This window comes from Lissotriton helveticus, chromosome 4_2 (genome assembly GCF_964261635.1).
Source record: "Lissotriton helveticus chromosome 4_2, aLisHel1.1, whole genome shotgun sequence".
In the NCBI taxonomy this organism is placed as follows: domain Eukaryota; kingdom Metazoa; phylum Chordata; class Amphibia; order Caudata; family Salamandridae; genus Lissotriton; species Lissotriton helveticus.
This window is the reverse complement of record NC_136064.1, coordinates 46,106,877-46,118,795: the sequence shown is the minus strand read 5'-3', so window position 1 is coordinate 46,118,795 and position 11,919 is coordinate 46,106,877.

Sequence of the window (11,919 nt, the reverse complement as noted above, 5' to 3'; positions counted from 1 at the left end):
GGATTTCAACCTAAAGTTAGAAATTTGTAATAATTTAGCATTCGAAGAGCCTTTGAGGTCCATAATTCGAAAAGTGATCTGACAGATATTTAGGGCCAGTAAAATAAAAAGACCTGAAGACAAAACCCGAAAATGATTTAAAAAGAACCCGCTTGTGAGAAGGTAACCAGTGTAGTTTTCTGAGCCCCAAAGAAATGGTGCTTTTTTTCAGGGAAGTTTAAAAATAAGTCTAGAAGAAGCATTTCGAACCACTTGGAGTCTATGGAGTCTATTGTGAGTCTATGAGTAATTGCTTAGCCATGTCTAGAAAAAAGCTGTAATCCACCTTAAGTTTTAAGTGCAAAGGCTACAGGTTCCCTTGCTGCAATAGGAAGGAATTCAAAGAATTTCTAAAGCGATTTGTCTTATCTTATCTTATCTTAGGTGCAATTTGTAAAGCGCACTGACGCCGAGGCTTCCTGGCGCTAAGAGACAGAGTGAGTGAGTGAGGGGGAAGCGTGAGTAGCCGAATTCTAGTTAAGGGGGGGAAGAGGTGAGTTTTGAGCAATTTTCTAAAATTCAGAAGGGAAGAGGAGGATTTGATGGAGAGAGGAAGGAGGTTCCAAAGCCCGGGAACTAGAAAGGAGAAACGGTGACAGCCGAATTTCTTGGTTTTGATTTTGGGAGTGACTAGCAGGTGACGGTGGGCAGAACGGAGGTTCCGCTTTGGGTAGTGAGGGCGGATAAGAGATTTCAGAAACGCGGGGCCAGAACAATGAAGGGCTTTGAATGTGAGGCATGCTACCTTGAAGGCTGCCCTTTGGTCTACTGGGAGCCAATGAAGACTATGGAGTAGAGGTTTGGCCGAGTGCCTTCTGGGGGTTTTATGGATTAGACGGGCCGCTTGGTTCTGGACAACCTGGAGGCGGTGTAACAAGAATTGTGGGAGACCGTAGAATTGTGGGAGACCGTAGTAAATGGAATTAGAAAAGTCCAGGAGGGTGAGCACAAGTGAGATAACAACTTGGGTAAGTGCGGCAGGGGGAAGTAGGTGACGAACTTTCCGGATCTTCCGGAGCTGGTACATGCAGGAAGAAATTACCGCTCCCACTTGGGCTCTGAGAGAAAGTTCGGCGTCAATGATCACTCCCAGACTTTTTACTGCTTTTGCCGGGACTGGGGGAGAGCCTAGCTCCGGAGGCCAGAAGTGCGAGCCCCAGTGAGCGTGACTGAGTCCAGGGAGAAGGAGTTCCGTTTTCCCGGGGTTGAGCTTCAGTTGGTTCTGGTTCATCCAGAGTTGGATGTGAATCATGACTGCGTGGAACGTATTGATGGCATGAGGTGAGTTAAGCGGGAGGATAATCTGTAAGTCGTCGGCGTAATTATAAACAATAATGTCCCATTTCTGAAGTGATTGAATCAGAGGCCGGAGGTATAAATTAAATAGAAGCGGCGAGAGGGAGGAGCCCTGAGGGACTCCACAGGACGTGGGAATTTTTTTGGCTGTGTAGGGTCCCAGGCGAACCACCTGTGTTCTTCCAGTGAGGAAGGACTTGACCCAATTAAAAGCGGTGCCCTGGATTCCTGCCTGCTCGACACGGTGGAGAAGGATGTTGTGGTCCACCGTGTCGAACGCGGCCGACAAATCCAGGAGAACTAGGGCTTGGGGGGACCCAGCGTCCGCGTTGCTCCTGAGGGTGTCCAGAACTGCCAGAATGACGGCCTCAGTAGAGTGGGCAGGTCTGAAGCCGGCTTGGTTAGGCTCAAGATGATAAGAAGATTCAATAAAGGTTGATAGGCACCAGGTGACGTGGGCCTCCATTAATTTTGAAAAGTACGGAAGGAGGGAAATGGGGCGATAATTCGAAGGCTCCGCGGGGTCGGCGCCGGGTTTTTTATGGAGGGGCACTAAGATAGCCTCCTTGAAGGAAATAGGAACGATGCCGCTGCTGAGTGAACCGTTGAGTAAAGGTAAAATACAGTCTGGCAAGTTGAGACATATACTCCGCAGGACAGATGGCGGGCAGCAGTCGTTCGGGGAACCAGATTTCCCGCGGGTGGCGAGTTCCTCTAAAGAAATGTGGTCTAGAGCGGGGAAAGAGGTGAGAGTCGAGAGGTTGTTAGAGGAAATATCCGGTGGGTGTAACTAGGGAGGGGGAGGGATAGAATTTTTAATTTTTATGATTTTTTCCAAGAAGAAAGAGTTGAGGGTCTCACATGCCTCTTGAGTGGGGGTCTGAGCTGGGAGGGTTCTGTCATCTGTAGTAAGTTCGTTCATAACTCTGAACACCTCCTTAGATTTGTCGACCGCCGATGAGATTCTGTTGGAGAAGTGCTCCATTTTGGCTAGACCGATGGCAGCTTTGTATTCTTTACGCGCAGCCAGAAAGGACTGTCTGGCTGAATCGGATTAATCGCATCTCCAGGTACGTTCTAACTGGCGCGTTTTTAATTTCTGATGCTTAAGGACATCAGAGAACCACCTATGGGAGTTACGATGCCTAGTGCAGGGGAATTTGACCAGGGGAGCAAAAAGGTCACTGGCCGATTCCAACCAGGAGCTGATGTCGTGTTCTATTCTGTTGATGTCATTAGAGGGGTGAAGGACTGGACGGGTAACGGCCAGGGTGGTGAGGAAGCCCTGAGAGTCGTGTGTGCTCCATTTCCGTGAGAAGCCACCAGCCATCAGAGGAGCAGGAATCTGACCGGAGACAGTGATGGTGGTATCAACTAAGTTATGGTCGGACCAGACACAGGGGAATATGACTGGCAGAGACAAGGCCAGATTGCAGGTCCAGATCTGGTCCAGGATGTGGCCCTTATTGTGGGTGGGTTGGGTGACCTGTTGAGTAAGATTCAAACTATTGAGAGTTTCAAAAAGCTCTGTGGCATGGGGACCAGCGTTGGTGTCATTAAACCAATCAATAGTTTAGGTCACCGAAGAGGGCAAAGCTGGAGTGCAGCATCAGTAGATTAGACAACTGTTCACACAAGATGGTGGAGAAGGATGGCATAGGATGAGGAGGCCGGTATAAAAGGAGAAAGGTAAGGGTACCGGTATCAGTTTGCACACTGATGAGTAAGTTGTCTACCTCAGGGAGGGGGAGGGAGTGAGAGGAGATAGAGGTCAAGCATTTAGAAATGATGGCTGCCACCCCACCCCCGGGCCGATCGCCGGGGTGGTCGGAGTGAAGAATGTAGTAATGAGGGGGAGGGCAGCCAAGATATCTGGGAGGGACTCTGATGTTAGCCTCGTTTCCGTGAGCAAGAGCATATCAGGATTGATATTAGATAACAGGATGAAAATGTCCTCCGAGTGTTTCACTAAAGAGCGAGTGTTCAAATATGACACCCTGATGGACGCGGTGGGTGTTCCTGATTGGCATAGCTGATGGGGTGCGTCCACATAGATGGTGTTGGTCAGGGGGCATGAGGCCGGCTGTGTGTATACGGCAGATGGCCATTGGAGATGGCGGGGTGGCAAAATCTTGTAGATCTCTGAGGGATTGGGATGAGTATGAAATAAAATGGCTAGCGTGGCGTGCCCTAAGGCCCGGCATGGCGCGGACGGGCGCAGACGGGCTTGCCTTTGGCGCGCCCGCTGCGCGTCTGGAAGATGCACATAATTTGTAGGCTCGGAAGGGTGGCGTCGGGGGGGCGTGGCCTAACAAAGGGGCGTGGCCTCCGTCCTCGCCGAGAAGGCGGCGGGGAGAGATTGTTGGTGGTGAGGACCGCGGCAGTGCTAACTCCACTGCGCGGGAACAACAAGAAAGCCTAAGAGGCAAGTGCACACACAATAAAGTGACAGGTTTCCACAAAAAAATATTTTTTTTAAAGCAAATTAAAGCGTTCTCGGCTTCCGCCTCAAGAGCACAGGTCTGTCAGGGTTCGAGGCGCTTGTATTCAGCGCTTTATAGGGTGGCGTCGGGGGCGTGGCCTAACAAAGGGGCGTGGCCTCTGTCCTCGCCGAGATGGCGGCGGGGAGAGATTGTTGGTGGTGAGGACCGCGGCAGCGCTAACTCCACTGCGCGGGAACAACAAGAAAGCCTAAGAGGCAAGTGCACACACAATAAAGTGACAGGTTTCCACAAAGAAATATTTTTTTAAAGCAAAGTAAAACGCTCTCGGCTTCCGCCTCAAGGGCACAGGTCTGTCAGGGTTCGTGGCGCTTGTATTCAGCGCTTTATAGGGTGGCGTCGGGGGCATGGCCTAACAAAGGGGCGTGGCCTCCGTCCTCGCCGAGATGGCGGCGGGGAGAGATTGTTGGTGGTGAGGAACGCGGCAGCACTAACTCCACTGCGCGGGAACAACAAGAAAGCCTAAGAGGCAAGTGCACACAGAATAAAGTGACAGGTTTCCACAAAGAAATATTTTTTTAAAAGCAAAGTAAAACGCTCTCGGCTTCCGCCCCAAGAGCACAGGTCTGTCAGGGCTCGTGGCGCTTGTATTCAGCGCTTTATAGGGTGGTGTCGGGGGCATGGCCTAACAAAGGGGCGTGGTCTCCGTCCTCGCCGAGATGGCGGCGGGGAAAGATTGTTGGTGGTGAGGACCGCGACAGCGCTAACTCCACTGCGCGGGATCAACAAGAAAGCCTAGGAGGCAAGTGCACACACAATAAAGTGACAGGTTTCCACAAAGAAATATTTTTTTAAAAGCAAAAATAAAACGCTCTCGGCTTCCGCCTCAAGAGCACAGGTCTGTCAGGGTTCGTGGCGCTTGTATTCAGCGCTTTATAGGGTGGCGTCGGGGGCGTGGCCTAACAAAGGGGCGTGGCCTCCGTCCTCGCCGAGATGGCGGCGGGGAAAGATTGTTGGTGGTGAGGACCGCGGCAGCGCTAATTCCAGTGCACAGGAACAACAAGAAAGCCTAAGAGGCAAGTGCACACACAATAAAGTGACAGGTTTCCACAAAGAAATTTTTTTTTAAAAGCAAAGTAAAACGCTCTCGGCTTCCGCCTCAAGAGCACAGGTCTGTCAGGGTTCGTGGCGCTTGTATTCAGCGCTTTATAGGGTGGCGTCGGGGCGTGGCCTAACAAAGGGGCGTGGCCTCCGTCCTCTCCTAGATGGCGGCGGGGAAAAATTGTTGGTGGTGAGGACCGCGGCAGTGCTAACTCCACTGCGCGGGAACAACAAGAAAGCTTAAGAGGCAAGTGCACACACAATAAAGTGACAGGTTTCCACAAAGAAATATTTTTTTAAAAGCAAAGTAAAACGCTCTCGGCTTCCGCCTCAAGAGCACAGGTCTGTCAGGGTTTGTGGCGCTTGTATTCAGCGCTGTATAGGGTGGCGTCGGGGGGCGTGGCCTAACAAAGGGGCGTGGCCTCCGTCCTCGACGAGATGGCGGCGGGGAGAGATTGTTGGTGGTGAGGACCACGGCAGCGCTAACTCCACTGCGCGGGAACAGCAAGAAAGCCTAAGAGGCAAGTGCACAAACAATAAAGTGACAGGTTCCCTTAAAGAAATATTTTTTTTAAAGCAAAGTAAAACGCTCTCGGCTTCCGCCTCAAGAGCACAGGTCTGTCAGGGTTCGTGGCGCTTGTATTCAGCGCTTTATAGGGTGGCGTCGGGGGTGTGGCCTAACAAAGGGGCGTGGCCTCCGTCCTCGCCAAAATGGCGGCGGGGAAAGATTGTTGGTGGTGAGGACCACGGCAGCGCTAACTCCACTGCGCGGGAACAACAAGAAAGCCTAAGAGGCAAGTGCACACACAATAAAGTGACAGGTTCCCTTAAAGAAATATTTTTTTTAAAGCAAAGTAAAACGCTCTCGGCTTCCGCCTCAAGAGCACAGGTCTGTCAGGGTTCGTGGCGCTTGTATTCAGCGCTTTATAGGGTGGCGTCGGGGGTGTGGCCTAACAAAGGGGCGTGGCCTCCGTCCTCGCCGAGAAGGCGGCGGGGAGAGATTGTTGGTGGTGAGGACCGCGGCAGTGCTAACTCCACTGCGCGGGAACAACAAGAAAGCCTAAGAGGCAAGTGCACACACAATAAAGTGACAGGTTTCCACAAAAAAATATTTTTTTTAAAGCAAATTAAAGCGTTCTCGGCTTCCGCCTCAAGAGCACAGGTCTGTCAGGGTTCGAGGCGCTTGTATTCAGCGCTTTATAGGGTGGCGTCGGGGGCGTGGCCTAACAAAGGGGCGTGGCCTCTGTCCTCGCCGAGATGGCGGCGGGGAGAGATTGTTGGTGGTGAGGACCGCGGCAGCGCTAACTCCACTGCGCGGGAACAACAAGAAAGCCTAAGAGGCAAGTGCACACACAATAAAGTGACAGGTTTCCACAAAGAAATATTTTTTTAAAGCAAAGTAAAACGCTCTCGGCTTCCGCCTCAAGGGCACAGGTCTGTCAGGGTTCGTGGCGCTTGTATTCAGCGCTTTATAGGGTGGCGTCGGGGGCATGGCCTAACAAAGGGGCGTGGCCTCCGTCCTTGCCGAGATGGCGGCGGGGAGAGATTGTTGGTGGTGAGGAACGCGGCAGCACTAACTCCACTGCGCGGGAACAACAAGAAAGCCTAAGAGGCAAGTGCACACACAATAAAGTGACAGGTTTCCACAAAGAAATATTTTTTTAAAAGCAAAGTAAAACGCTCTCGGCTTCCGCCCCAAGAGCACAGGTCTGTCAGGGCTCGTGGCGCTTGTATTCAGCGCTTTATAGGGTGGTGTCGGGGGCATGGCCTAACAAAGGGGCGTGGTCTCCGTCCTCGCCGAGATGGCGGCGGGGAAAGATTGTTGGTGGTGAGGACCGCGACAGCGCTAACTCCACTGCGCGGGATCAACAAGAAAGCCTAGGAGGCAAGTGCACACACAATAAAGTGACAGGTTTCCACAAAGAAATATTTTTTTAAAAGCAAAAATAAAACGCTCTCGGCTTCCGCCTCAAGAGCACAGGTCTGTCAGGGTTCGTGGCGCTTGTATTCAGCGCTTTATAGGGTGGCGTCGGGGGCGTGGCCTAACAAAGGGGCGTGGCCTCCGTCCTCGCCGAGATGGCGGCGGGGAAAGATTGTTGGTGGTGAGGACCGCGGCAGCGCTAATTCCAGTGCACAGGAACAACAAGAAAGCCTAAGAGGCAAGTGCACACACAATAAAGTGACAGGTTTCCACAAAGAAATTTTTTTTTAAAAGCAAAGTAAAACGCTCTCGGCTTCCGCCTCAAGAGCACAGGTCTGTCAGGGTTCGTGGCGCTTGTATTCAGCGCTTTATAGGGTGGCGTCGGGGCGTGGCCTAACAAAGGGGCGTGGCCTCCGTCCTCTCCTAGATGGCGGCGGGGAAAAATTGTTGGTGGTGAGGACCGCGGCAGTGCTAACTCCACTGCGCGGGAACAACAAGAAAGCTTAAGAGGCAAGTGCACACACAATAAAGTGACAGGTTTCCACAAAGAAATATTTTTTTAAAAGCAAAGTAAAACGCTCTCGGCTTCCGCCTCAAGAGCACAGGTGTGTCAGGGTTTGTGGCGCTTGTATTCAGCGCTGTATAGGGTGGCGTCGGGGGGCGTGGCCTAACAAAGGGGCGTGGCCTCCGTCCTCGACGAGATGGCGGCGGGGAGAGATTGTTGGTGGTGAGGACCACGGCAGCGCTAACTCCACTGCGCGGGAACAGCAAGAAAGCCTAAGAGGCAAGTGCACAAACAATAAAGTGACAGGTTCCCTTAAAGAAATATTTTTTTTAAAGCAAAGTAAAACGCTCTCGGCTTCCGCCTCAAGAGCACAGGTCTGTCAGGGTTCGTGGCGCTTGTATTCAGCGCTTTATAGGGTGGCGTCGGGGGTGTGGCCTAACAAAGGGGCGTGGCCTCCGTCCTCGCCGAGATGGCGGCGGGGAAAGATTGTTGGTGGTGAGGACCACGGCAGCGCTAACTCCACTGCGCGGGAACAACAAGAAAGCCTAAGAGGCAAGTGCACACACAATAAAGTGACAGGTTCCCTTAAAGAAATATTTTTTTTAAAGCAAAGTAAAACGCTCTCGGCTTCCGCCTCAAGAGCACAGGTCTGTCAGGGTTCGTGGTGCTTGTATTCAGCGCTTTATAGGGTGGCGTCGGGGGTGTGGCCTAACAAAGGGGCGTGGCCTCCGTCCTCGCCGAGATGGCGGCGGGGAAAGATTGTTGGTGGTGAGGACCGCGGCAGCGCTAACTCCACTGCGCGGGATCAACAAGAATGCCTAAGAGGCAAGTGCACACACAATAAAGTGACAGGTTTTCACAAAGAAATATTTTTTTAAAAGCAAATTAAAACGCTCTCGGCTTCCGCCTCAAGAGCACAGGTCTGTCAGGGTTCGTGGCGCTTGTATTCAGCGCTGTATAGGGTGGCGTCGGGGGGCGTGGCCTAACAAAGGGGCGTGACCTCCGTCCTCGCCGAGATGGCGGCGGGGAAAGATTGTTGGTGGTGAGGACCGCGGCAGCGCTAACTCCACTGCACAGGAACAACAAGAAAGCCTAAGAGGCAAGTGCACACACAATAAAGTGACAGGTTTCCACAAAGAAATATTTTTTTAAAAGCAAAGTAAAACGCTCTCGGCTTCCGCCTCAAGAGCACGGGTCTGTCAGGGTTCGTGGCGCTTGTATTCAGCGCTTTATAGGGTGGCGTCGGGGGGTGTGGCCTAACAAAGGGGCATGGCCTCCGTCCTCGCCGAGATGGCAGCGGGGAAAAATTGTTGGTGGTGAGGACAGCGGCAGCGCTAACTCCACTGCGCGGGATCAACAAGAAAGCCTAAGAGGCAAGTGCACACACAATAAAGTGACAGGTTTCCACAAAGAAATATTTTTTTAAAAGCAAAGTAAAACGCTCTCGGCTTCCGCCTCAAGAGCACAGGTCTGTCAGGGTTTGTGGCGCTTGTATTCAGCGCTGTATAGGGTGGCGTCGGGGGGGCGTGGCCTAACAAAGGGGCGTGGCCTCCGTCCTCGCCGAGAAGGCGGCGGGGAGAGATTGTTGGTGGTGAGGACCGCGGCAGTGCTAACTCCACTGCGCGGGAACAACAAGAAAGCCTAAGAGGCAAGTGCACACACAATAAAGTGACATGTTTCCACAAAAAAATATTTTTTTTAAAGCAAATTAAAGCGCTCTCGGCTTCCGCCTCAAGAGCACAGGTCTGTCAGGGTTCGAGGCGCTTGTATTCAGCGCTTTATAGGGTGGCGTCGGGGGGCGTGGCATAACAAAGGGGCGTGGCCTCTGTCCTCGCCGAGATGGCGGCGGGGAGAGATTGTTGGTGGTGAGGACCGCGGCAGCGCTAACTCCACTGCGCGGGAACAACAAGAAAGCCTAAGAGGCAAGTGCACACACAATAAAGTGACAGGTTTCCACAAAGAAATATGTTTTTTAAAGCAAAGTAAAACGCTCTCGGCTTCCGCCTCAAGAGCACAGGTCTGTCAGGGTTCGTGGCGCTTGTATTCAGCGCTTTATAGGGTGGCGTCGGGGGCATGGCCTAACAAAGGGGCGTGGCCTCCGTCCTCGCCGAGATGGCGGCGGGGAGAGATTGTTGGTGGTGAGGACCGCGGCAGCACTAACTCCACTGCGCGGGAACAACAAGAAAGCCTAAGAGGCAAGTGCACACACAATAAAGTGACAGGTTTCCACAAAGAAATATTTTTTTAAAAGCAAAGTAAAACGCTCTCGGCTTCCGCCCCAAGAGCACAGGTCTGTCAGGGCTCGTGGCGCTTGTATTCAGCGCTTTATAGGGTGGTGTCGGGGGCATGGCCTAACAAAGGGGCGTGGTCTCCGTCCTCGCCGAGATGGCGGCGGGGAAAGATTGTTGGTGGTGAGGACCGCGGCAGCGCTAACTCCACTGCGCGGGATCAACAAGAAAGCCTAAGAGGCAAGTGCACATACAATAAAGTGACAGGTTTCCACAAAGAAATATTTTTTTATAAGCAAAGTAAAACGCTCTCGGCTTCCGCCTCAAGAGCACAGGTCTGTCAGGGTTCGTGGCGCTTGTATTCAGCGCTTTATAGGGTGGCGTCGGGGGCGTGGCCTAACAAAGGGGCGTGGCCTCCGTCCTCGCCGAGATGGAGGCGGGGAAAGATTGTTGGTGGTGAGGACCGCGGCAGCGCTAATTCCAGTGCACAGGAACAACAAGAAAGCCTAAGAGGCAAGTGCACACACAATAAAGTGACAGGTTTCCACAAAGAAATATTTTTTTAAAAGCAAAGTAAAACGCTCTCGGCTTCCGCCTCAAGAGCACAGGTCTGTCAGGGTTCGTGGCGCTTGTATTCAGCGCTTTATAGGGTGGCGTCGGGGGTGTGGCCTAACAAAGGGGCGTGGCCTCCGTCCTCGCCGAGATGGCGGCGGGGAAAGATTGTTGGTGGTGAGGACCGCGGCAGCGCTAACTCCACTGCGCGGGATCAACAAGAATGCCTAAGAGGCAAGTGCACACACAATAAAGTGACAGGTTTTCACAAAGAAATATTTTTTTAAAAGCAAATTAAAACGCTCTCGGCTTCCGCCTCAAGAGCACAGGTCTGTCAGGGTTCATGGCGCTTGTATTCAGCGCTGTATAGGGTGGCGTCGGGGGGCGTGGCCTAACAAAGGGGCGTGACCTCCGTCCTCACCGAGATGGCGGCGGGGAAAGATTGTTGGTGGTGAGGACCGCGGCAGCGCTAACTCCACTGCACAGGAACAACAAGAAAGCCTAAGAGGCAAGTGCACACACAATAAAGTGACAGGTTTCCACAAAGAAATATTTTTTTAAAAGCAAAGTAAAACGCTCTCGGCTTCCGCCTCAAGAGCACAGGTCTGTCAGGGTTCGTGGCGCTTGTATTCAGCGCTTTATAGCGTGGCGTCGGGGGGCGTGGCCTAACAAAGGGGCATGGCCTCCGTCCTCGCCGAGATGGCAGCGGGGAAAAATTGTTGGTGGTGAGGACAGCGGCAGCGCTAACTCCACTGCGCGGGATCAACAAGAAAGCCTAAGAGGCAAGTGCACACACAATAAAGTGACAGGTTTCCACAAAAAAATATTTTTTTTAAAGCAAATTAAAGCGCTCTCGGCTTCCGCCTCAAGAGCACAGGTCTGTCAGGGTTCGAGGCGCTTGTATTCAGCGCTTTATAGGGTGGCGTCGGGGGCGTGGCCTAACAAAGGGGCGTGGCCTCTGTCCTCGCCGAGATGGCGGCGGGGAGAGATTGTTGGTGGTGAGGACCGCGGCAGCGCTAACTCCACTGCGCGGGAACAACAAGAAAGCCTAAGAGGCAAGTGCACACACAATAAAGTGACAGGTTTCCACAAAGAAATATGTTTTTTAAAGCAAAGTAAAACGCTCTCGGCTTCCGCCTCAAGAGCACAGGTCTGTCAGGGTTTGTGGCGCTTGTATTCAGCGCTTTATAGGGTGGCGTCGGGGGCATGGCCTAACAAAGGGGCGTGGCCTCCGTCCTCGCCGAGATGGCGGCGGGGAGAGATTGTTGGTGGTGAGGACCGCGGCAGCACTAACTCCACTGCGCGGGAACAACAAGAAAGCCTATGAGGCAAGTGCACACACAATAAAGTGACAGGTTTCCACAAAGAAATATTTTTTTAAAAGCAAAGTAAAACGCTCTCGGCTTCCGCCCCAAGAGCACAGGTCTGTCAGGGCTCGTGGCGCTTGTATTCAGCGCTTTATAGGGTGGTGTCGGGGGCATGGCCTAACAAAGGGGCGTGGTCTCCGTCCTCGCCGAGATGGCGGCGGGGAAAGATTGTTGGTGGTGAGGACCGCGGCAGCGCTAACTCCACTGCGCGCGATCAACAAGAAAGCCTAAGAGGCAAGTGCACACACAATAAAGTGACAGGTTTCCACAAAGAAATATTTTTTTAAAAGCAAAGTAAAACGCTCTCGGCTTCCGCCTCAAGAGCACAGGTCTGTCAGGGTTCGTGGCGCTTGTATTCAGCGCTTTATAGGGTGGCGTCGGGGGCGTGGCCTAACAAAGGGGCGTGGCCTCCGTCCTCGCCGAGATGGCGGCGGGGAAAGATTGTTGGTGGTGAGGACCGCGGCAGCGC